Here is a 5,603-nt window from a genome sequence, read left to right as displayed (position 1 = left end):
GTAGGTGCCATCAAGGGAAATGGGATGGAGGTTGGACACCTGGTGAGGTGACTGGACCCCTTAAAGTTATAAAATAAATTAGAGGAAATATGTATATTTTTTCCCTTTCCTAAATGGGTTTAGGAAAGCATTATGGTTTGGAAGAATCTTTGGATCTACTAAATGGGTATGACATTGAGATTGGTGTACCTAGGGAATTGCTGGCAAATGTTGAGTGTTGATGCCTGAAAGTGATACATATGACAAAGAAATTTCAAAATTCCTGAATATAGGGATAGATCATCCATATTATATGTATGAATATATAAAAATATAATGACATTGAAAGACACAAAATGTGTGCCCCAGTAAAGTTATGAATATGCACAATATGTATTGAAATGCCTAGAGAGTGCTTTAGTGTTTTCAAATGAAAGTTTCCATGATATTTGAAGTATTATTTTCATATAAGTAGATACTTTTGGCATACATTTTTCCTTTAAGAACCATAGTTCTTATTTTAAATTTTAAAATATAGATTATAGATATCATTATCAAGGGATTTTGTAATATATATGTGCATATTCATATACATATGCATTTTCATTATGGCTGTTAAGTAATTCGGTTTTTAGAATATCAGGGCTGAAACTGATCAACTCTACAAAATGCAATGGAATGATATTTGAAACATATTCAAAACTTTAGGTTCTTAGTTTCAAATAAAAAGAAGCAAATGAACTGGCATCCACACATTTTTTTTTTAGAAACTACAGATCCCATCAGGCAATAGGCCCAGGACCATAAAATACACGAAGAATGTACAGCGGTATCTGGTGAGATTGATGTTCACCAAGGGCTAGTTGCATTATAGAATACTGTGCAATCTGATTTCCTTCTAGCATTCTTGTGTGCATTGTTTTATTTGGGGGTAATGGTGTTTTGCCAGCAAAGGGGCATATTCCGAATTAATGTTTTTTTAAATAAATTTTAAGCTAGAATTAAGATTTCTTTTTAGATTGTAGAAAAAAGGAAAGGTATGAAATGATTAATAATATTAATCAAACTACAGAAAAGTAGCCGCATTTACATATTAGAGAATCTAATACAATAAGATGGTTAGAGCCTTTTACTTTTATGAGTTCTGAGATAAGCCAAGTAGGGATAGTGCCCTTTCTTCAGCGTTATGCTGCTTTGCTTGCATAGTTAATCAGTTCAGTAGGGATTTGGTAATGGCTAGAAGAAAAAAGTTATTCCCAAGGCTGCTTTTTAAGTTTCGTGTTTCTGACTAATTTAATTGCCTTCTTTAAATGACAGTGTGTTTAAAATCAACCTAATTTTATTAGACATCTTGTGTTGAACAGATTTTTTCCTGTTGTCATATGGCCAACTAATGGAATATTTTATATGTGAAGAATTTTTGGCTAAGTTTAAGTAAGAAAAGATGGTACAGTAAAATACAATAACTTATGATTTTGATTTAGTCTCACACATTTTTTTGAAGATCTACTGGTACATTTTCAAAAATGAATCAGTGAAAATTCATATTCTACTGCTTATATTTCTCTTTTATCCTGTTGGTTATTTTGTGACAATTTTAGAGAAAGATTCAAAATACTTTATCAGTGTAGATGCTTCTTTCTTATCAAAGAGGAATATGTATATTGGCCTTGTCTTTTTGGCATTTGAAGTCTTTATTAAGGATAATTGGATAGTACAAATTAGTATCAGGACGTCAAATTAGAAATACATATGTATAAAAAAGACTTTGTATTAAGAGGAAATAAAGGAATAAATATTAAAAGGAAATATATTTTTAAAGGTTTGGTGACAATGGCAGTGTTTTTCATGAAATATCAGAGAATCATTTTAATAGTATATACTGTCTATATGATTGAATATAGGTATTGTTATAAGGAATGTTGATGAGCTGCTAATGTCATCTAGTAGATGTTCTATTCTAGACATCAGAAGTTAGTATTATTTTAAAATTTGTTTCCTGGAATGACTTTCAAATTTTTATTTTATTTTGAAATTTATTTTTGTTTTCAGGAAAAAAAAGAGGACATGTTAAGCATTAATAACTTTTTTATTATATAAATAAAATGCTTATAAGCATCTACTTTTTGAAATAATGTAAGAAATTGAATCATGATGCCTGAGTAAAATCTATGAAATGGATTTAGTTCACATGTTCTGTATGTAAGTGGATTAGAAAAATCAAATATACACTTTCTTGGAACTTGGAAGCAAAATGAGAGTTACTTTTAAGACTTAAGATTCACTGAAGTTGAAAAGTTTAATTTTCAGTAATTAAGCTAGTTAATGATCCTGATGGAATATGGCAGTCATAGTTTTAAGATATAGAAATGTTGATACAATCAAAATACAAACCATTTTTTGGTGGTAAAAATGAACATTTAACAAAGCATATGCTTTATAATATAGCACAGTTTCTTAGGAAAATGTCTTCAGTTTCTCATCAAAATATATTTAAATGTATTTATTTTTTTAGAGAAATATATATTTTTTTAAATCCTGCCTTTTTGGTGTCTTCTTTGGTTGCATTGTGACTCAACAGCTTTAGCTAAGAATAGAAAATGTTTAACAAAAGCCATTGCCTAAATTTATTTTTTGACTCAGTAGTTTTATACTTATAAGCTGAAGTGTAAGGTATAAACTTTGTGTAAAATATGCAGCAGTTGAAGCTAATCGCAAGCTGTGTCTGATAGATGACCAGAAATTTCCTATTACACTTTCTGAGCTCTTTTTACATGGCTATTACTTTTAATGGAGTTAATGTTCATCAATTAATGATAATAGAAGTGAAAATGGAATCCTAAATAGTGGTTATCAAAAGTTGCAGCTCATATAAACATTATCCACGAGAGGAAACAGCCAAGACTTTTGTAACTCAAGATTGGCAGAATTATCTGTTCTGTTTCAGGTCATTTTAGACAATATTCAGTTGGTATTTTGGGTCTGAAGAAACGAGTGGGTCTATCTTAGAACTATTGTGTATTCATCGGATCGTTGTTGTGCTTCCTGACTTAACCAAGCTTGTTATATAAGGAATTATTTAATTTGCCAGTAAAATTCATGCTTTAAAATATAATTGTAAGTGTACCCATTTCCTGTTAATTAAAGTAGGCGACATCAAAAGCACAATTTTAAAAAGTCAATAGAAGAATGTCAGATTTTTTAAAACAGTGTTCAGATTGAGTGGCCACACCTATCTGATCCTCCATTCCATCCTTCTTTCTGTGCATATGTATTGACTTGTATTAGGCCCTGATTACGCTTTTATTTCCCTCCCTCCCTCCTTTCCTTAATGTAAACTCTAATTACTGCCTCAAACTGCCTTGGGAGAGAAAGGACCTGAAACTCCTCTTTTGTCCAAATGACCTTTGGGAGATAGTCGCATCCAGTCCTTATTTTTCACTTAGGTGGTAGTACTTAAATGTTGCCAAATTTAGCACATTTCCAAATGTTCACCAATAATCAAAAACAATGTTGTAAAAATATATTTAACAAGGTCCAGCTTCAGTTTACCATTGTACCTCAGGTTCATTCATGACTTGTGAGTGAAAAGTGGCACCAGGTGACACATGAAAAAATTTGAGGAGCTTTTATGTTAGGCAATGTGTGCATTCTTGGTCATGATTACTAACCATTTAGATCCTTTTTTTAAAAAAAAAACCAGATTGTATCACTCATGACATAAAACTTAACAACTTGAGAAGTGTCATTTCTGTAGTCCATACCATTTCATTAATTTTAAAACAAAGTTGTTTTCATAAACTTTTCAATACGGGAAAGAAGGCTACTATGTGTCATTTCTGTAAAGTTCATGTTTAGAATGAAACTTTATGATTTAACTACATAAATCATATTCTGATTTCTGAACAAACCTAGGAAAAGAGTTCATTTATAGTGTACATTCATCAGAAATAAATCTGGTAGAATTATATCTGTACTCTCAGAAGAAGCTTAGTGTAGTGTCTATTTATAAGACTCTCAAACACCAGCTCTAAAATATTTCAATTTTAATAGGTTTGGTAAATTGCTATTTAAAAAAAACAAAAAAGCAAAATAGTTTTTCACTGCAATTTTCCTAACAAGGTATCAGGGAAATTCCCTCTTTTAGAATGGCATAATTGGAGCGGGTTTTTGTATATATAATATGTCCTACATGTTATGTTTTATATAACATACAAGTATGTTATAAATATCACATACAACAAAAATATATTAAATATGTTGCATATTATATATTTTATAATATGAACATGTATGTTGCATGACACATGTGTGCTATAAAATATGTTATTAAAAAGAACAAACTTTTAAATATCTTTTTACTATTCATCTCTATTCTAACTACATAACTGGGGAATTTTGGGAGTGTATATGTCTTGCAGAATCATTTATGTAGAGACTTTTGCTTTACCCAGCTATTAATGAAAATGGATGGGATTATTTTCTCCTGGCTAGCATCTTACATAAATATTGCTAACATGTTAATCAAATACGTCTTTACAAGGTGGGAAGTACCATTTATCTTTCTGTTGAAGAGCCATACTGTGAGTAACATCCATTTTCAGTTTGGCATACAAACCACATATTTTTATAAAGTTCTTTATAGAGCATGTTAATTGATAGGAGTTGAAAATGAACTTTTAAAGAAATGTAGAAAAATGTGACATATATTCCTTTTTTAAGCGGAATCTTAAGTTTCTTTAGTTTGTTTTGGTTATCATTTGAATGAAAGACAATATTTGACATGACATATATATTTTTAAAATGTGTATATTTACACATTTTTAAAATGTGGGCATCTTAATTTTTTTACACACATTTACGTGGTTGCTAGACTGAGGTATGTCAGGAAGAGATAATCTGTGTTCTCTTAGTATAGCACCCTAGAGAAGTGGCATTTTCTAATTTTCAGTGGGTCTATATATATATTTCTTTTAGGATTTCCCTTTAGACTGCAGATTGACTTAGCCTTATTTTATTGGTATAGTTACTTCATTTAATTCTGATACATGTATTTTGTATTTGTGTAAACCTTTCTCCCAATTATACTCATCTTTGAAATGAGTTAATTAAATTCACATTTCTTATTACCTAATTTCTGAATTCCTGGTGAAAGGAAACTTAGCTGTTATTTATTTAAAATTCATTCATCACTTTCCACGTGGAAGGTTTGTGTGTGTGTGTTGCTCATAGATATAAAATTAAATAGCAGGATTTCTTGAAATTTCATTTTTTTTACTTATTTTTTGAAGACTTTGAAACACTATCTAAGAATGTGCTTGGGGGGTTAGTGCTGATGCTACAGGGATAAAAAAGGGAATGCATTTGCTCTTTATTCCATTAATAAAATGCATTTCTCTCCAGTTCTACTCCTGTGACTCACTCCACATTCTTCAGTCTCACTGCTAGCTCTGCATTTATACACACAGTGCTGGGATTTGTCATGATGGTGCCCAGTTGATATAATACAACCAAGTGTTCCCTTCTGGTAAACTGTTAGGCCATTGGCAGGAAACCACTTGATGGGGGGTATTTTACCTGGCCTGATAGAGAAGAAAGGAAATCAATCAGTTTGCCTACATTAC

General features: G+C 30.8%; 1 protein-coding gene across 2 annotated transcripts in view; it reads left to right on the top strand.

The window, feature by feature from the left end:
- KCND2 (potassium voltage-gated channel subfamily D member 2) overlaps window positions 1-5,603 on the top strand; it is a 461,795-nt gene that overhangs the window by 4,009 nt on the left and 452,183 nt on the right. The gene's annotated exons all lie outside the window — the stretch shown is intronic.

This window comes from Rhinolophus sinicus, chromosome 8 (assembly GCF_057876585.1).
Source record: "Rhinolophus sinicus isolate RSI-liver-muscle chromosome 8, RSI-T2T, whole genome shotgun sequence".
NCBI lineage: Eukaryota > Metazoa > Chordata > Mammalia > Chiroptera > Rhinolophidae > Rhinolophus > Rhinolophus sinicus.
This window is presented reverse-complemented; position numbering and strand designations above follow the sequence as displayed.